General features: G+C 41.4%; 1 long non-coding RNA gene across 1 annotated transcript in view; it reads left to right on the top strand.

The window, feature by feature from the left end:
- Positions 1–19,346, top strand: part of LOC124884379 — a 40,006-nt gene extending 20,660 nt beyond the window's left edge. The window contains exons 2-4 of the long non-coding RNA XR_007042422.1: positions 17,452–17,522; positions 18,159–18,222; positions 19,122–19,346. This is a non-coding gene — a long non-coding RNA (uncharacterized LOC124884379). The remainder of the gene's footprint in view (positions 1–17,451; positions 17,523–18,158; positions 18,223–19,121) is intronic.
- The last annotated feature ends 2,432 nt before the right edge of the window (positions 19,347–21,778 follow it).

The following is a 21,778-nucleotide window of genomic DNA, read 5'->3' as shown; positions in this document are numbered from 1 at the left end:
AGGAGCAGGGTCATTGGAGCCGAGAATGTCCATACAACCTTGAGGCATATGGGTGTGGGTATGGACCCAGAGGAGGCCCATGGCGACGCCCGTATTGAGGACGGGGTGGTCCACCACGTGGAGGTCAACAGCAGCAACCTTCACTTCAGCTGCCAGCCTGGGATGAACCCAGCTTTGGGCCAGACCACTACTGAGGGCCCCCACAGAACCCCCCGGAGAGGGACTGAGGACCCCTTACTGTCCGTGACAGTGTATGGACAAACTCTTCCTTTTTTGGTGGACACTGGGGGGCCACATGCTCAACTATTCAACAAGCCCCTCCTACCACCCTCTCCACAAGGACTACCACTGTCATGGGGTTTTCTGGGGCTAAACAGGCCCTACCTTACACCAAACCCCTAAAAACCGAGATAGGGGGACAGACTTTGAACCACAGCTATTTGGTGTCAGCGGACACCCCTGTCAACTTATTGGGCAGAGACATGTTGATTAAAATGGGAGCCGCCATTTTATGTGGACCTGATGGACTGTCTGTGCATCTGCCCAATGGAACTCAACTAGCATGTGGCAACAATTCCCGCCTCTCTCATGGACAGTATCTCATACAACCCCTGGCTGACCCTATGGCTGACATATATTGGGTCCTCCTGCATCCAGAAACCACAGCGGGCAAAGGCATCCTCTCATCCTTCCTTCGGTGGAAATCCTGGATCTCGACCCTGGCGCCCTACGTCTCTCCCCCTGACCCGCCACATGTCACCCTCTTCTATGACAGGAATAACTGTGAGTGTTATCAGGAAAGCTTTGCTGAGGAGCTGGAGGGGACTTCCTGGGAGATTGCCACCGCAGACATTTACAGGTCCTTCTCAAAAAATTAGCATATTGTGATAAAGTTAATTATTTTCCATAATGTCATGATGAAAATTTAACATTCATATATTTTAGATTCATTGCACACTAACTGAAATATTTCAGGTCTTTTATTGTCTTAATACGGATGATTTTGGCATACAGCTCATGAAAACCCAAAATTCCTATCTCACAAAATTAGCATATCTTTAAAAGGGTCTCTAAATGAGCTATGAACCTAATCATCTGAATCAACGAGTTAACACCTGCAAAAGATTCCTGAGGTCTTTAAAACTCCCAGCCTGGTTCATCACTCAAAACCCCAATCATGGGTAAGACTGCCGACCTGACTGCTGTCCAGAAGGCCACTATTGACACCCTCAAGCAAGAGGGTAAGACACAGAAAGAAATTTCTGAACGAATAGGCTGTTCCCAGAGTGCTGTATCAAGGCACCTCAGTGGGAAGTCTGTGGGAAGGAAAAAGTGTGGCAGAAAACGCTGCACAACGAGAAGAGGTGACCGGACCCTGAGGAAGATTGTGGAGAAGGGCCGATTCCAGACCTTGGGGGACCTGCGGAAGCAGTGGACTGAGTCTGGAGTAGAAACATCCAGAGCCACCGTGCACAGGCATGTGCAGGAAATGGGCTACAGGTGCCGCATTCCCCAGACCTGGGCTACAGAAAAGCAGCACTGGACTGTTGCTCAGTGGTCCAAAGTACTTTTTTCGGATGAAAGCAAATTCTGCATGTCATTCGGAAATCAAGGTGCCAGAGTCTGGAGGAAGACTGGGGAGAAGGAAATGCCAGAAGTCCAGTGTCAAGTACCCACAGTCAGTGATGGTCTGGGATGCCGTGTCAGCTGCTGGTGTTGGTCCACTGTGTTTTATCAAGGGCAGGGTCAATGCAGCTAGCTATCAGGAGATTGTGGAGCACTTCATGCTTCCATCTGCTGAAAAGCTTTATGGAGATGAAGATTTCATTTTTCAGCACGACCTGGCGCCCGCTCACAGTGCCAAAACCACTGGTAAATGGTTTACTGACCATGGTATCACTGTGCTCAATTGGCCTGCCAACTCTCCTGACCTGAACCCCATAGAGAATCTGCGGGATATTGTGAAGAGAACGTTGAAAGACTCAAGACCCAACACTCTGGATGAGCTAAAGGCCGCTATCGAAGCATCCTGGGCCTCCATAAGACCTCAGCAGTGCCACAGGCTGATTGCCTCCATGCCACGCCGCATTGAAGCAGTCATTTCTGCAAAAGGATTCCCGACCAAGTATTGAGTGCATAACTGTACATGATTATTTGAAGGTTGACGTTTTTTGTATTAAAAACACTTTTCTTTTATTGGTCGGATGAAATATGCTAATTTTGTGAGATAGGAATTTTGGGTTTTCATGAGCTGTACGCCAAAATCATCTGTATTAAGACAATAAAAGACCTAAAATATTTCAGTTAGTGTGCAATGAATCTAAAATATATGAATGTTAAATTTTCATCATTACAATGTGGAAAATAATGAACTTTATCACAATATGCTAATTTTTTGAGAAGGACCTGTATGTAGCCCCTGAAGGTGTCGTAGCCTCAGTGCAGCTGTCTACAGAACAGGAGAACTGGTTTAAAATGTGGTCTGATGGTGTACCCCATGTTTCACTGGCGCTCCACCCTGCTCACGAAGCCCGCGAGCTGGGAGGACTGTTAAAACGCTCCCTAGCTCTCACTGACATTCTTTATCCACACCCAATCTATCTTATTCCCCCTCATGTAACACCTACCGCATTACTAACATGTCCACAGACATTGGCACCTTGGAACATGTGCAACTTGAAAGACATCATGGGAGAGAAAAAACAGATCATCCAATGGCTGCAGCTGTAGTTCACAGCATGCCATCTTCACTTTGGGCTGAGGGCCCCACGGACGTGGGACTCATTCAGTGTTCTCCCATCCCTTTCCAGCTTAACACTGACCGACCCATTTGGAAATCCCAGTACCCTCACAAACCAGCAGCTGAAAGTGGAATTTCTGACACCATAGAAGGGCTGTGGAACGCTGGGGTGCTGGAACCAGCTGACGGCTCTTCTTGGAACACACCCATCTTACCAATAGAAAAGAAGGGCAGTGGAAAATGGAGAATGGCCCACGACTTGAGAGCTGTAAATGCAGCACTTTCCACTCCTACAGTTACAGTGCCCAATCCTTATGTTGCTCTTACCAATCTAAACCCCGAACATGCATGGTTCACCTGCATTGATCTGGCCAACGCTTTCTTCTGCCTGCCTCTAGCTGAGGAGTGCAGAGATATTTTTGCTTCCACATATAAGTCAAACAGGTACCGCTACACTCGTTTGCCGCAGGGTTTTGCTCTATCACCAGGGATATTTAATCAGGTCCTTAAGGAATCCCTCCAAGACTGTCACCTCCCACCGAACACCACATTGATTCAATATGTGGATGATATTCTTTTGGCAACACCAACTGTTTCTGAATGCTTGGAGGCCACGGCTGTGGTGCTCTCACACCTAGCTGAAGCTGGGTACAAGGTCAGCAAAGCCAAACTATAAATTTGCCGGAAACAGGTGGATTTCTTGGGCAGGGTAATCTCTCAGCCCGGGACAGGAATGTCCCCTTCACATCAATCTGCTGTCCTTTCTCATCCAAAACCGGTGCGGGTGAAGGACATGCTTTCCTTCTTGGGACTCACCGGATACAGCAGGTCATTCATTCCTGGATACACTGACCTGACTGCCCCACTCCACAACTTAGTGAAGAAACAGGGCATGCGCCATTTGACAGCGCCTCTAGAATGGACAACAGAAGCAGAGGAAGCATTTATTGCTCTTAAAACCAGCCTTTCCCAAGCTGCTCACTTGGCACATCCAGACTACACATTGCCCTTTCACCTGGATGTTTCTGTAACAGCACACACCGCAAACGGAGTGCTGTTCCAGAAAAAAGGGGGAGTAAGAACGGTGCTAATGTATATTAGCGTGATGCTTGACAACATGGGACAAAGACACCATGAATGTACCAGACATGCAGCAGGGTTGGCAAAAATAATTCAAAAAACAGCCCATGTGGTGATGGGACATCCACTACACATTTTAACATCACACGGAGTAGTGGCATTTGTCAATTCCAAAACTTTCCCACTCTCACCATTGAGACAACAGAGATTGAGTAAGGTGCTGGAGGCGCCAAATATCATCTACAGCCATGAAGGGATCAACATGGCAGACAGAATGACAGAAGGAGAGACCCAATGCCAAAAAAGTTGAGGTAAGTGAGAAAATCAATTCAATTCAGTTTTATTTATATAGCGCCAATTCACAACACATGTTGTCTAAAGGCACTTCACGACAGTCAGGTACATACATTCCTATTAATCCTAACAATTGAACAGTGCAGTCGGAGTTAGCTTTTTATTCAAATTGGATAAAAAGTTTTTCTATCTAAGGAAACCCAGCAGATTGCATCCAGTCAGTGACTTGCAGCATTCACTCCTCCTGGATGAGCATGTAGAGACAGTGGACAGTCACTGGCATTGACTTTGCAGCAATCCCTCATACTGAGCATGCATGTAGCGACAGCGGAGAGGAAAAACTCCCTTTTAACAGGAAGAAACCTCCAGCAGAACCAGGCTCAGTATGAGTGGCCATCTGCCACGACCGACTGGGGGTTCGAGAGAACAGAGCAGAGACACAAAAAGAACACAGAAGCACTGATTCTGAAGTACTTTCTATGGGAAGGAAAAGTAAATGTTAATGGATGTAGCTCCTTTAGTCGTTTCACCTAGAAAGAAAGAACAGATAAACTCTGAGCCAGTTTTCAAGGTTAGAGTCTGAAAGAGAGCACATAGAGTTAGTTATAGTAGAAGCTCAGTCAATTTCCATGTCTAGGAGAGAGAAAGGGTTAAACACTAAAAGACAGGGCTATGTGGATCATCGGTAGAGGGTGAGCATTAAGTTGTTGCCAGCAGAAGCTCGGACGATTCCCCTCTCCAGAAAGGTGTCACAGACAGACACAGAGCCAGTCCAGGTGTAGCTTCTAGGAAGAGAAAAGAAAGAACAAGGTTAAAAGCTGAAATAACAGCAAATAATGCAAAATTGGAGAGTAGTGTGAGAAAGTAGCAAAGAGGGTGAAAGTGGTCGTTATGTCCTCCAGCAGCCTAAGCCTATAGCAGCATAACTACACAGATAGTTTCAGTTCAGATTATTTAGTTAAACGGCGCTTATTTACAACAATGTCGTCTCAAGGAACCCCACAAAGGGTCCTACTGATGGTCATTGTTATACTAAAAACCACAAGGATTGGGATACCTCTCTCTGTCAGACTGATCACAACCATCGGAAAAGAGAAGGGGTCACACAGGTAACAGAAATGGAGGGTCAGACCAGACCTACAAGGAGAACCACTGACAGAAGCAAGAAACCTGTACACAGATGGCTGTTGTTTTAGACATGACACAGAGGGTCTGAAAGCACCTATGCGGTGGTGGAAGACACAGGAACGAACTTTGTGACTCTTAAGGCAGAAGGGCTGACAGACACCTAATCAGCACAGAGAGCAGAGGTGCTAGCAGTAATAGCAGCCCTAGAACTAGGGGAAGGACAAAAAGTGAACATCTACACAGACTCAGCTTATGTCACGGGAGCAGTGCACGTGGAACTAAAGCAATGGATGAGAACAGGGTTTAGAACAGCAGGACAAAAACCCATTAAACATGAGCAAGAAATGAGAAGATTAGCTGAGGCCCTACTACTTCCCCAAGAAGTAGCGGTCATAAAATGCAAAGTACATGATAACAGCTACACTAGGGTGGCTCAAGGAAATCAAGCTGCAGACCAAGCAGCCAAAACCAAAGCTGGATATCTGCCCATACACATCTTGATGAACTCTGAAGTTGAATGGACACCAGAACCGACTCTGGAGGAGGTGAGTAGACTGAAAAAAGGGGGCCTCACCGGAAGAGAAATCAGTCTGGAAGGCAAGAGGGGGAAGAAAAGACCAGGATGAACTATGGAGAAGTCCAGACGGACGTCCCATCCTACCCCCAGGGTTGACCACAGCAGCGCTGGAAGAAGCACATGGACCGGGACATGCAGGAACTGCACAATGATGAAGAGTCTTGAGCACTGGTGGCATCCATTCCTGAAACCGACGGTAAGTCATTGGATATGCTCGTGTAGCACCTGCCAACAATTCAATGTGAGACCCACTCTGAAGCCTGCACCAGGTAAGTTCCCTCTGGACCCGGTAGCAGGTAAGGAAATCATCATAGACTACACAGACATGACTGAAAGAGTGAATGGGTTCAGATATCTTTTGGTGTGTGTGGATGCGTTCACCGGTTGGCCAGAGGCCTGGCCAGCAAAAAAGGAAGACAGCAAAACAGTGGTGAAGTGTCTGATTAATCACTACATCCCCAGGCACGGTTTTCCTGCGAAAATCAGGTCAGATAACGGCACACACTTCAAAAATGAAGAACTTAGAGGGGTTGAAAAGTTCCTGGGACTGAGACATTCCTTTGGAACAGTGTACCACCCCCAATCCCAAGGGAAGGTGGAAAGGATGAACCAGACAATCAAAACCAAATTGGCTAAGATCTGTGCACAGACCAAAATGAATTGGGTCACAGCATTACCTTTAGCTTTGATGTCAGTAAGAAGCTCAGTGAGCCAGAGACATGGGTTGACGCCCCATGAACTGCAGACTGGAAGACCTTTTCCAGGCCCAAAAACCAGGTTACCTTTTCTGACTGAATGAGAACAATCTATGTCTCACCGTGATTACTGTAGATCTCTCCACAGCTTGGTTGCAGCATTCTCAAAACAGGTGGCCGCCCAACCATCCGAGGCTCAAGCCACCACCTCAGACGTGGAGTGGATCCTTCTGAAAGTCATCAAACGGAAGTGGTCAGAGCCCAGGTGGACGGGTCCATTCCAGGTCACAGAGAGAACCTCACATGCGGTGAGGGTCAAGGGCAAAGGAGACACGTGTGCCAGCAGCAGAGGCACCACAGAGATCGCTGCCAGAGGTCCAGCAGAACCTGAGGGACAACACCAGCACACCAGAAGACCTTTCTCACCCAATTCAAGGGGCAGAATAATCCCCTAGGGTGAGAAAGCGTTCATTTACACCTAAAGGTTAGTCTACACCTTATGTGCACCGTCAGATCAGTGGTCCCACCAATAGGGGCAGAATAATCTTTTGTGTTTCACCATATTGTTAATCCTTATCTTCCTTTGCAGGTACCTTTGAAAAGAATGGGAGGTAAAAATCTAGGACCCAGGCCCTTTAAGGGTTGGGTCACAGGAGGTATAGGTGTTTTATCATTTTTCATTGTCACATTGATTCTAGGTTTGTATTGTGAACTGCCTTTCCAAACATGTACCAGTCATCATCAAAATAAAATATCCAGGCGGAGCGTGTCCCCTCCTCCCACAGACAAGTGCCTTGGAGATTTTGGCGGAATTGAGTTAAATTACACCCTAGGATCGACTACCACCTTCCAAATTGCCACACTACCTTCCAGTGGTTTGTGTCTCTGCCCGCTGGCGTACTTGTGGTTCTTGGTGTCCAAGGCTGGGTGCTTTGGTATGTGCCGGCTCACCCCCGGTGGCTGCTTGCCGGGGCCTGGATCCCTGGGCTCTGTCGGGCCTCTGCTTGGAGAGTGATATGTCCCGGTCTCTCAGGTCTCTGGGTCCATGGCTTGATCTGCTTGGGCATAGAAGGCTGGCGGCAGGGACTGTGGGCTCGTCGCTGCAGCCCCCTGGGGCTTCTGCACTGTAGTTGCTGGGTGGTTCCCCTGGGATTCTCCCCTGCTCTTCTCTGGGGGGTTGCAGTAGTCCCGGCGATGGTTCTCCTGGGGTTCCTGTGCTCTGGGGGGCCTTTGGATATCTATGGGTCAAATCTCCTCCATGTCTGTCCCAGGTCCAGGGGGGCAGGTCTGTGGCTCCTCACACTCACTATTGCATATTTTTATGGAGAAACCTTGTATACACAAGCGTGCTCACACTAAGACCCACAGGTGTTTAGATTAAGGTGTTAACAGATACACAAATGTTCTATATTGAGCCGCATTTACCACTAAATACATCATGCATTCATAAGTACCGTGCACTTTTTGGTAAAAAAGCTGTTAATATGAATGTTTCTGCAGGTCTTGTATTTTCTTCATCCTTCTTTCTTTCCTCCATTCTTTTCTCCTTCTCTACCTTATTCCTTTTTGCCCCACCTCTCCAATTATGTTTGACTCAACATGTTAAACAGCAAACACACAAACAGGGACATATTCTGGACTTGATCATCACTAAGGGTCTAAACATTTCCAAGATGTCTGTAACTTATGTGTCCCTATCTGACCACTTTTCTGTTATTTTTGAAAGCATCATCTCCTATGACTCAGTTAGCCAAAGAGACATTATAAGAAAACACATCTTTAAGGAATGCTGAAACCTTTAACCAGATTTACTCTTCTACCTCCACTTTGCCCTGTAACACTGTAGATGAGCTGGTAAAAAACTTTCATTCCAAAATCTCGGACATCATTGATTCAGTTGCTCCAATTAAAGTGAAGGTCGTTTATGGCAATAAAAAGTCTCCATGGAGAAGTGCTCCACCAGTCAGAAGTGAAAAAAGCTGAACGCAGGTGGCGAAAGAATGGACTCCAGGTTCACCATAACATGTATTAAGAGAGACTCGTTGCGAGAGAATCGTTCGTCTTTGAGATCATCAGCAAAAACATTAACAATGCTCGTGCATTATTTGCCACGGTCGACAGGTTAACAAAACCTTCTGTAACTGTACCATTTGAACTCCACTCTACCAGGGCTGCAATGAATTTGCTAACTTCTTCACTAAAAAAACCCAAAAGATTAGAGAGGCTGTCAGCACATTCACATCAACTCCAGTACCAAAATTGTCTCCAACTCGAACTAATTTTGACAAAATTTCCCAGTTTCACCAAATAAACCACAAAAACTTAGAAGAAATTGTGCAGCAACTAAGCTCTTCTTTCTGCTGTCTCTTTACCCACATCTTTTCTTAAGAAAGCTTTGCCTGTCATAACGTCTGATTTAACTCAAATAATAAACACGTCCCTTTTGTCAGTTGTTTTCCCCCAGGCCCTAAAAACATCAATTATCAAACCGCTATTGAGAAAGAGCAACTTGGACAAGCTGCTACTGCAGAATTACAGGCCTATCTCAAACCTCCCCTTCAGCAGTAAGATTATTGAAAAAGCTGTTTTAGCAGCTAAACAACTTCCTAACAACGACCAACCGCTTCGATGTCTTCCAGTCAGGCTTCCTGCTCACCACAGTACAGAGACTGCTCTTGTCAAGGTGTTCAATGACATCCACATAAATGGAACAGCACTTGATTGGTTTAAATCCTACTTGAATGACAGGTACTTTTTTGTGTCAGTAGGTAACTTTACATCAGAGACCACAAAAATCACATGTGGCGTTCCCCAAGGGTCCATCTTAGGTCTCCTCCTATTAATATCTACATGCCCCCCCCAACTCAGATTATAATAAACAACAACATAAGTTATCATTACTCACCAGGTGATTATGAACCCATGTAAGCGCTTGGTAAATGCACAGAAGAAATCAATGCAAGGATGTGCCAAACTTTTCTTCAGCTGAATCAAAACAAACTCCAGTAATAATTTTTGGACAAAAGGAAGAATGTTTAAAAGTTAGCCCACAGCTTCAGTTAATACAGCTAGAAACCACCAATCAGGCTCAAAATCTGGGTGTAGTGATGGACTTAGACCTGAACCTTCAGAGGAACATAAAGATAGTAACAAGGTCGGCCTTCAGCTCCAGGATTAAAGGACTAATGTCTCAGCAGGACCCTAAAAAAGTAATTCATGTGTTCTTTTTTAGTAGAAATGGTCACTGCAACAGTGTCTTCACAGGTCTGCCTAAAATGTCGATCAGACAGCTGCAGTTGATCTAGAATGCTGCTGCCCACTAAAACAAAGAAAGTGGAGCACATCACCCCAGTTCTAAAGTCCTTACACTGGTTCCCCGTATCTCAAAGAATAGTGTTAGGTATTATTTAGTCAACTCAGAGGCAAGAACGATACAGTCAATTTTACTTGCAAGGGTAGCTCTGCAGTGCAGACTACAAAGTGTTGGCACCCCTGTCTAGTTATTTATACATGCTGGTTCACACACAGTTCAACAAACATTCAGGGTGTGTGTGTGTGTGTGTGTGTGGGGGGGGTCAGAAAGGTTAGGGTTCATGTGTCTTGATTTTAAACAGAGAGGGAGTGAGGACTTGGTAATCATAACTCACTCGCCTCCCACATATCCCTTTCTATGGCATGTAGGAGGGAAAAGCACTTAGAGCAGACGAGTGATAAACAATACAAAAGTTTTCAAACCCCTAACAAATAGATTTTAAAATACTTCTGTCAGTCTATAAATCACTGAATGGTTTTGCACCAAAATGCATTTCAGACTTGTCAGTGTCTTCTGGCTCAAATCTACTTTGCATACCCAGAACCAGAACCAAACATGGAGAAGCAGCTTTTAGTTCTTATGCTCTACTTATCTTGTACTTTGGGTTGAACCTTAGAGATGGAAGTCAGAGTAGCCATGCATGGGGAGGACCGGGGGTGAAAGTGAGCCGGTACGGTCCGGTACTGCGTACCACTAAAAGATCCTGTGCCGGTACGTAGTACCGGGAAGAGGGAAGAACGGCTGTCTGCTATGAAGCCATCATCCAGAACCAGTTACGGCTGCATAACTCACGAGCACACAAAGAAGATCAGATCCGCTAAAAATTGGCAGTCTAAAACACGACTTAATCTGTTTATAAATATAGCTTTTTTCCAAATAGTTTCTGAACTGTTCTGCTATGATGGAGCCTCAATGCTCTTGCTTTGCTTCTCTCCCCTCGGAGCTCGAGGCTTTTGTGAACGGCCAGCCTTTAAAACGAGCACCGCTACGTTTAATGTCTGTCTGCTCGCTGCTAAATACCCCAGTTAAAAGCAAAGGGAGAGAAACTAGTTGTGCTTCATGTTATTTTGCTGAATTACAACAACACAGTACAGCTCGAAAACACGACCAGAGATTTCACATACACTACACGAGAGCGGTTGCTAAGGAGATTGGTGCGTTCGATTTAATGGACGGGGAGATTTTACACAGGTGGTGCACAGACATAAAAAACCGCAGCTTGCATTAGGACAAGACGAACAATAAATCACTTACTATCTACAGACTTAAAAAAAAAAAACTCGAAAACAACCAAACTGTCAAATTTGTTTAATTTAAATGAAATCAAAACTTGACCATAATGCAGAGAACAATAACTTCTTTGTTCGAAAGAAAAGACCGGCAGGAATTTAAAACTACTTTCACCCCTTGGGAGGACCATGCAAACTCCAGACCCCAGAGCAGGGTTTGAACCCAGGACTTCTTACTGAAAGTCAACATTGTTAACACATTGCAGAATTGACAATAGGATTAGCATTACTGCCAAATGTCCTCATTTTTATTTTATTGTTTAAGATTTTTTGTGGCACTACTGGCCCTGATTTTTTTATTTATTTTTTAAAGTAAGCAAGCAGGAAGTGGGATGGAGACATTTGGGAGACATGCAGCACAGGTCTCTCGGGTCAGGACTTAAACCCAGGACAGCTGCATCAAAGACTGAGGCCTCCATTCATGAATCACCCCCCCGTCCTCTAGTGTCCTCTTTTTCCAAAACTTAAGTCTGGTCTCTCTCTTACTCAACACCACTTTAGATGGAGATCTGTGTTGTTTCTGTCTACCAGAATAATGCAAATATGTGAATATGTTGTCATGTTTACAATTATTTTCTAAATGTTTGGCACTCAACTAAAAATCTAGAGTCTTTTTATACACATTAATATATGCCATCAAAAACACAGCTAAAAAAACATTTATACTGAACTAATACAGCTATATTTGAGTTTGGGATTATGCTTTCTGGTATTTTTTGCATGATTGAAAAGCTTTTTTTTTTGGCTATTACGAATTCGTAATTGTAAGTCTAAGTTTATACTAACTTTAGACCGAGTAGTCTAAACCTAAATAAAGTATATCTGTCTAAATCGAGGCTAGGTATAGATCTTACATGGACTTATGTCTAAATGAGTTCTATGTCTTCCTTCAATATTGACAACAGGTCTATTGTTCAGTGAGTGTATAGCAGCAGACTGGTGCAAAGTTAGTTTTTCTTGTTAAGGCACTTTTCTGGGTGTTTAAGGCATCTGGAAAATCATTTACCTTTATGAAAAAAGATTAGCACTGTCATGAGTACTGTCTCTTACCATCAATGAGGCCTCCTGATACTGTCATAGCACAATGGTGTTGTGCAGGACCAATGTGCAGACAAGGGCGTGGGAGCCGCATGATGAGTGAAAGTATTTAGTAACAACATAGATGACTTGCAGGAGTGAAAACAGAACATGGAGCATGGGCAGAATAACAGCCATGGAGCAGGAAGGCAAACATACTGGGCAAGATAAACAGTAGGATCCAGTTGAGAAAACAGACCCATAAGGAAAGTGAAACTTCAACAACTCGAGATCATCAGAGATAAAATATTTGTTTTGCCTCTCATCCATGAGCGGGTTCATTCACAGTTTGATCCAAAGTCACTACAATAGCAGTGCAGTATCTAACAGTTCAGTTTTGTGATGGTCTGTGGTTTTTCCAGCATGATCTAGCACTGTGTTGCAATCATTGCAATTTTGACATATGCATTGCAAATTCTCCTCATCTTAACCTAGCTGAGAACCTGATGTCAGTTGTCAAAATGCAAGTGAAGAAACAGAAGCCAACAGACTGATTAATTTCAAGCACTAATAAGACAAGAATTGGTCACCATCAGACAGGATTTGGCTCAAAAGGTGATATCCAGCACGTCACAGAGCAGAAGACATTTTAAAGAAGGATCATCACTATATATATTTACTTTAAAACTTTCTTAATACATTTCTTGAATTTACCCACAGAAGTATCTGAAACCCATTAAATGTTCTAAATGTTTTTGTTCAGTATAACATAAAAAGAAGCGTCAAAAATGTTAGCCATTAAAACAGCACAAAATATGTTTCAAACCCTATGGCCATAACTGCATGTTTTTGTGATTTCTTCTTTAGAAAGAAAGTAGATATAAACTCCATTCATGGTACTAAGTTGTTTGCACTAAGCTGTAAGACGCCCCCACAGGGCTATAATCTGATCAATGTTGTGAAAACAATTTTGATAATGTGAAGGAATTAAACCGACAAGACCCCCTGTAGACTGTTCCATTTGAAACCAATGGCATGCAAGCCAAGGCTAATAACTCGGCTTACTCCTACTTGGCTGAGAAAATGGGCTTGAATAGTACTTAAGGGACCCTTTAATATTGAATTCATAGTGAGCTAATTAGTTGTAGTTAGATACTAAACAGTATACAATGCAGCAGTTCTGTACTGGAGTGGAAAACTGTCCATGGTAAATCTCACCACTCACCCACACAATGCCCTGAATACGCTTTCTAATAGTGATTTTTCCACTAATGAAATTGAAATTCATAAATGGTTAGATAACACAGAGTACTCACGGTACAAAGATTTGATTTGAAGAGTAATTCACCTTAAAATATAACTGCAGACTGTTACATTTGGTGGTTATTATAAAAGTACAGACCTTTTTGTTCAACATCAGAGTAGCCCACATTAAATACAAATTTTCACAATTTGACAGTATGTTACCAGTTACCATGTGTGCTAATGAAAAAAAAGCATTAATGCTTATTTGATCTGTAATGTGTTGGTATACTATGACATGGAAAAACATCAAAAATAAACAAATGTCGTAACACAGCATCACACAACATAATGTAGACCTTCTGACAGAGCTTTATATCACTCATGTACGGATTATTATTATTGACTAATTAATATTTATCAAAAATAATAATTAAAAATCATAATTTTCAATTAAATTAAATTCAGTTTATTTATATAGCGCCATTTCACAACACATGTCGTCTCAGGGCACTTCACAAAGTAAGAAAATAATTTATTAACCAAAAATCATTACTTAGGAATAGAAATTAAAGATGTCCTCTGGTGTTGTGACTATGGGCTCAAAGCTCTTAATAACTACAGTTAGTTAGTTATCATTAATAATTGATTATTATTAACCAAAACCACGCTAAATGTCATTGTTTATTCAACTGCTTCACCGAAGGTGGTGGAACCTTGACCTTATTTTGACAGATAAATTACTCTTGCACAAAATAAACACAAACGCTTCTCTTAATTATATATATGAAACAAGCACTATTCTACATGAAGGGGATAAAAAATGACGACCTAACAATAATAATAAAAATATATATATGCGCATTGAGTGTCTATGAAGATCAAACTAGTAGTTTTATGGACAAAATGTGCAATTTGGGTTAACTTGGAAACAGAAGCCCTCCTGGTGTGCTGATGTCTTGATTGCAGTGATCAGCTGGTAAAACGGTGGGGCAGTGCCCTTGGCCACTAGCAGCTGATTGCCCCAAATCTTGAACAAAGAGTCATAAAACTCCGAGGCGGGAACTCGGTGGAAAAACTCCAGTAATAAAACTGGGACAAAGAACTGGTCAAGTCACGAGGCTCTGACAGGAGTTGCTTTGAATGGAAAACTTTAAAAATCCAACTTCTAACTCCTAGATAATTTGGGATCAAAACAGCTCAGCATGAAACACTTCAATCAGTATTGCAAGCAACAAGTTAATACCTTGGATTAGGTACTGGTGATTCTAAATCACCTTAACTATGCCTCACTCTGCCCAGACCGTTAAATACACCTATCCAATTTAATATAAAAAAGAACGAAATTACTTTGAGGTTGATTTCTTCATTCCACCGGTTGAGGATGCGTCACGTGTCCATGACCAATTCAAAAAAAAAAAAAAAAAAGGTAAACTTCTCATCTGTCCAAATCAGGGAAAATATGAAGAACCATTTAGTTGACTGAATCACAAGGGGAAACTCATCTCCTCGGAAATAAAACCTCAGTGGGTTTTACACCTGCTCCGGGTGTCGGCGGGGTCTTCGGTACATGATATGCGCCTCTGTTGCGTCGTCCCGTGAGACATACTGGAAATGGCAACAAAAGTTTATTTTCCGCAGGTTTTATAATCCCAGGTGATGTCAGTGGTGCGACGTCTGTTGCGCTCAAAATAAAACTGAAATTAAAATATGACTTTATGTCATTGATTTAGCTGAACATCTAAAATCCATTTTCACATTCTTTTCAATTTTGAGGATTCAGTCTTTGCTCAGTTGAAAGCTAAAAATAGATATATGGATATAAAGAGCCCTGAAAAAGTTTTGTCCCCCCCCACAGATGTTTTTTTTTTTTTTTTCTCTTTGTCCTATTTATATCTTTCAGATCAAACACATTTTTTTTGTTTTTTTTACTACAGGAACAAAGCTATCCAAACCAACGTTGCCCAAAGTACAACAAGCAGTCCTGTCTTAATAATGAATTACTGTGATTAGACACATTTTGGGTTTTTTTTCAATTTCACTAGCCACACCCAGGTTTGATTAGAGCCAGATTCGTAGAATCTGTCATGCTATTATTTTAGTGAGAGTCTAGAGCAGTTTAAGGTGTTTATTGTAAATAAAAAAAAACTAAATATATATATATGTCATAATTCTATTTAGTGGTGGACCAAAAGGTAGACAAGCACGGAGAAAAGCAGAGAGGGGGTCGAAAACTCCTTTAATTTAAAGCGAGTCAACTTACATGCAGGCGAGGTTCTGGATGACAGGATAATCCTGATTACAAGGCATCTTCAAACTAGAACTTAACAGGATCCGGAGCAAGAACTAAATCCAAAGAGACATAACGACACCGCGTGGAACAAAGGACGAAGGCAAACTTAAATACAGACAAAGGTGGACAAGAAACAATAGGACAGGTAATCAGAGGAACAGGTGACACAAGGAGGCTGGGAGGCAGAGGGAGCAGGTGAAACAGATGAACCAATAAGGAGAAACACAGACCCAAGCAGAACAGGAGAAAAGATGACTAGAATAAAAGTAAACAGTAACTAAAGCTAATCTGTTAAAGGAGGAATTGGAGAATAAAGATAAACAGAAGAAACAGAGCTAAGAGGGACAATGAATATAAAGGGAACAGAGTAATTCACAACTAAAAGAGGAAAACTAATGATGAGAGGAGAACAGACAGGGAGGCAAAAGGAAACCAGAATTGTCAGAACACAAAGTGATGAACAAGAAAACAAAACACCAAACCACAAACAAAGTCCAAAATCTCACAGCCTGACAATATATATAAATATATATATATTTATATATATTTGACTTCTTCAACCAGAGGACTGGTGGGCCCCACAACCTGCTTGAGGGCTAAGGAGATTCAAGGGAGGTAACATATGTGTTTAATGGTTATCCGGTTTGATCCTCTGCAGTTGATTCAAGGTCTCAATGTCTTGACAAAGAAGAAACCAGCTGCCAGAAAAGAAGCTGAACAGATGATTCCCACGGTCAAGGGGTCTCCAATGGATTTGTATATGGCTTCTATTTCAGGATGGGATAAGTTGTAGTCTGCTACCTGGAAGAGAAAAGTCAGGAAGAAATTGTACAGTGCAGTCATAAGGTCTCTCGGGAAGCAAGGAGAGTGCAGGATCTTTACTAAATACTTGCTGGTCATGGTATTTCTCGGTACATTGGAGAGGCCTGGGCGTGGAAGGTCTGACTGCAAAAGAAGAAGAGAGACAGAATGATTCAAGATCATTTTATGTGACCAGCAATATGAGGGTTATGTTTTTATAGCAATGAAAATCCTAAAACAACTGGAGAGTCCTCGGTGTGAAAGACAAAGAAGTTGAAGGGGTTTCGCAACTGTTGCCAGAACCTACAAACTGTGAAGGTTTGGTTTGATGAGTGATATATTCCCAGATTTTCAACTTAGTCAGGATTAATACAGGAGATGAAAGAAGCTAAATGAGGAAAAAACTTTGTTTTACAAGATCTGAATGATTTAAGGTTCACTCTGAGCTATTATGGAAAAGAGCATGAACAGAGAAAGAGTCATAATTGAAATGAGGGTTCAGATTCTGCTGATAAGGTCGGAAATCTATGGCTATCTCCACCACAGAATGATTTCCTTCTTTTAACATCCACTATCACTGAGTGGATATCTCTTCAGTAACTGAATGGTCAAACCCCCTCGTCGAACTCAACATAAGTAGAAAGAAAAAAGGGCTTCAGGCCTTTTTACAGCTTTGTCGTGGAAAACTCCAATGAGGTAGAAACCTTTGGCTTCAATATCATGATAAAAGTGAGGAGAATTGCCAAAGCAGCTGGGTTAGAATCAGTTACAGGCAGCAAAGATAAATCAGGGTTAGATAGATAGTGGGCTCAGAATTTTGAGTTCAAAAGAATGTCCAATGCTGTTTGTAACTGTTTTGCAGAGTCCAGGTGATTTTTCAAGCTGTTTTCTTAGAGTCTCCACAGCAGAAACCACAGATTCAAAACCAATTTAAAGAGTTTATTATAACAAAGGATTGACATGACTTCTTCTTCTTCAACAGGTGTAGCCCAGGAGGACTGGAAGGAAAAATGATGGTTAGCCAGGAAGATCCTGTGATTTACTTAAATTCAGGTGATCTTGAGCCTTACCTTGTTTTCAAGTGTTGTTGAATCCAGAAGAAGGGGAGTCATATACCTAGCTGAAGCTGACTTTGGCAGATGGAGATTAGATCTATGCAGCGTTCTTGTAGCGTGGTGTGATGGCTTGAGGGCAAACAGACAGGTAAATGGTTTCCAGGCAGCAGGAGAGCTCTGGTGAGCGATATGTAAGGAGGGAGACTGAAGAGAAGCAAGGAGAACGGACTTCTTTTGTCACGATCCACCTCTGTTAGGTTTTGAGCTCTTTTGGTTCTCTCTGCACTGCCATGTTCTTCAGTTGCTATTATTTCTGTTCATTTCAGGTTGATTAGATTAACCATTCATTCTTGTGTTTAGATTTGTGTATTTTTGTGTTAGATATTTTTGTTTCCTTGTGGATGTGTTCGTTCCTGTTTATGTTCTTTTAGTTAGTTTCTTTGTTTACTTAGATGTTTTGTTATTCCCTTTAAATCCTTGCTAATCTGTATTAATCATCCTTCCTCCATCAGTTACATAACATTCCTGGTCACCAGTTGCCTCATATTACTCCTGATTAGTTCCCTAGGTTCATTGATCCATTCTCCTCCTTACCCCAGTATTTATTCTCTCTGGTTTTCTGTTTTCACTACAGGATCGTACTGTTTTCTACCTGGCTCTATGTCTGACGCCCTCCCTGTGTTCCTTACACCAACTCTGTAAGTTTCCTTATTAAAAGAAGATTCCACTTACCATGCTGCTCCCACACTCTGATCTCCATGTTGGTTCTACCAAAACTGTCCACAATATGACATCTTTGGCTAGAGCCTAAGTGCTCAGGAACCCAGGATATGAGACACAGAGCAAATGAGGTACATTACTTGTAACAGATAAATGATTTCCAACAGCATAGATCCTGATTACTACTGTGTACTGGAGTTCATTCTGGTGACCCTCCTCTGATAAAACTACTTACTATACTGCGTCCTGATGAGTCTATAATGCTGCAGCTGAAACAAAGACATACACACACAGAAACCTGCACACAGGCTTAGAAGATATGACAGCATCAAGGAATCATTTAAATAGAACCTGTCTGACAATATGAAGTAGGTTAAAAAATCTGAAGAAACAACTCATCATGTCCTACGACATTATTTTCCCACTATGTCAACAACTCATCTAGGAGGTATAAAAATAACACAGTGTAGGTCTTAAGTTCTGCAGGCCTTACTTACCATAGTAAAGTTTATTTCCAAGGCCCAAACCATTTTTGAACAGAAAGAACACATTTGCCAGAAAACGTCTTGATGATACCCAGGACTTTGGGAAACTAGTCTGTGGACTGAAATAACATAATTATAGAAAACAACATGATGGGAGTGTGATGGTCTGGGGCTGCTTTGCTGCTTAAGGGCCTGGACAATTTTGTATAATTGAAGGATTATGCTCGCACCAAATATTGAAAGAAAATCAGTTCGGTACCCTAAATTTAAGTGCACTTAGTATTTTCAGAACTATTATTATTGTTGGACCACAGCCATGGATTTCAACATTAAAACTCCTGTACAAAATTTTCTGGAACTTTCCAATTAAATTGCATTTAACCGACTTTCAGCACAACTTCAGAAGGGGAAAGGGGGGTAGCAGCGGACTTCCCATGATGCCACTGGCCGTATAAAACCCCCACCTTTCCAATGGTACTTTCTCTACCATCCGGACTCTGTGCGAGGCTGGCCGGTGAGACAGCGTGCTAATGTCTCTTTGGTGGCAAACAGACATAAACTCTTCAAACTGGATCCGAGAGTGTCATACGATCATCGATCATATGCACTAAGATAAGTACAAATGAATCACTGTTCGTGTATCAGGTAGATTCATTCATGAACGGGGTAATCAAGGTACAAGCATTGCTTGACTGTTCTCTCTGAGATCTGCAGAAGCGAACTGTTTCCAGAGAGTTCCCAGCACGACGCCGAGGGCAGCAGTTTCCCAAGGAAGGACAACGGAAACCGCATTACGGCAATTAACGTGCAGTGTGGTCAGCGGACAGAACGGGCCGCCCAGCCACTGCTGCAGAGGTTAGCTGGAAGCTAACCCTTTGTTCACAGAGCTTTCTTCAAACTTCGTCGTCGGACAACTCCTCCTCAGCATGGGTCAGAGGTTAGGTTTGGGCAGAATAATAGAGAAGGATTTAAATTGAAATGATCTAAACATTTATCATTTTATGAAGTTTGGTTTTGTTTGTGTTGAACTCAGCTATCTTGGTTCTAGCAGAGTATCTGCAGCACACCTGTTCAGTTTTGTGTTCTTTGTGTGTTTTGAAAGTTAAGACAAACTTTACTTGAAGGGTGATTTTAAACACAGAATATTGATCATAAAGCGCCGTCCGCCCTTATGCATTTTAACCCTTGTATTGACGGTATTTTTAAAGGTGTGTGTTTGATTCTGGTGCTAAGCTATCTGCTTCTTTTGTTAGCTTTAACTGCTAACAGCTAAAGAATATTTACCCAGAAAGGTTATTAGTTTTCAATCCAGTAAATAATAGTTCACTAAAAATTATTTTACTAAACTTGATGACTAAATCAACACAATTAAGCCCCATTTCTCCAGAAAGATTTGGCTCTTTTCCAAAATATTTCCTTAAATATTTGACCATTTCCTTAATAATATTTCTTTAAATATTGTTTTAATAAATAAAGGCAGCTAATTAGACACCGTTGAGAAATGGTCATCCAAAAGGTTGGTTTTATTCAGCAGATCATTCTTAAAACATTTTATTAAAATAATATTTTATCTGATCTTACATTGTGAAGGGTTGTCTAAACGTTTGATGATTATTTCCTAAGTTAGTTCCAAGACTAACTTAACTTAACTTCCAGATTCTTCAAGATAATCCTTGGTTCTCAAACATAAACATTTCATGGTAATGTTGCATCACTCTTTTTGGTCATAATTATCAATCATCTTTAATCAACTTGTTTATATTGTACATAGTCCATTAGTCTTCATTATTCTTTAATTCTGCTCGGTAGTTTAGTTGAACTGTTTTAGCAAAGTAAAGAGTTTGTTGATTGAAATATGTTTGACTTTGAGTTGACTTATTTTTGTTAATAAATTCTTGTATTTTAAGAAATTGTGTGAATTCATTCCATATATGTACAGAGTTTATGCTGTTCAATAATGCCTGAGCTCATCTCACACCTTTCTATTCTGTCCTAAAACCATCGCCTTAATGGGGCTGGTATTCACAGGACAACCCTTAACAGACCGAAATATTATTTGATAAAATATTAAAATATTAATATTAAATATTAAATAATATTCTCAGATTCATAATCACAACATTATCCAAAACACACCAGCAAAGCCACCTTTGATTGATAAAAAAAAAAAAAAAAGATGTTGCAGTGGCCAATACAAAGTAATTAAACATGTTGTCCATGCTGAGAAACACTCCAGGTGGCTGAACAGAAATAATTCTGCAAAGAAGAGTTGGCCAAAATCCTTCTACACAGATGTAAGACTCATTGTCAATTACTGAAAGTGCTGGATTGGGAAACAGGTGGCACAACCTGTTATTGGGTGACATAGAGCCAGTTTGGTTTGCATAGCTTTTTTTTTGTAAAAATCTTAATAGAAATCATTGGTTGAAAAATGCTTTTAGCTTTTATGCTCGTTATTTTTGTCTGATATTAAAATTCACTAATGTTCTGAAACAAATACCTTTCGACAAAAAGCTAAATCAGAAGAAATCTGTAATGGGGTAAACTTTTTCAAGGCACTTAATTTAAGATTTTGATTTTTGTGGAAATGTAAAAACATTTAAATATATATATATATATATAATGCTTCTTCTATACTTTTTAAAGTAAAGAAAAAAGGTTCTTTTTTAAACAATCAAAGTTAAGACATTGATTTTCTGATTTTCTGTTCTTGTTGTAAAAACATTATTTCTTATTTTATTTTTTTGTGTTGAGAAACCAAAACTGTATATTTATCAGGAACTGTAGCAAGAATGTCAGTGTCATTATAAAAAAAAAAAAAGAAAAGGTTACGGTAAATGGTTTGACTTTTTGGAATATTTTGTACAATCTAAAATATTGATTTCAAATTTACATTATAAAGATCTCCCTTTATGCAACAGATGATGTTAGTCCGCTGTAATGTTGTCATTAAACTTGATATGCCTCTTGTTTTTGACACCACTGCCTGATTTTTCCTTAGATTTTATCTGCAATCATGCTGTCTACTTTATTGTAAACACCATACTCG

Source organism: Girardinichthys multiradiatus, chromosome 18 (genome assembly GCF_021462225.1).
Source record: "Girardinichthys multiradiatus isolate DD_20200921_A chromosome 18, DD_fGirMul_XY1, whole genome shotgun sequence".
Taxonomy (NCBI): Eukaryota; Metazoa; Chordata; class Actinopteri; order Cyprinodontiformes; family Goodeidae; genus Girardinichthys; species Girardinichthys multiradiatus.
Note: the sequence above shows the minus strand (reverse complement) of the source record. Positions and strands in the feature narration are given on the sequence as shown.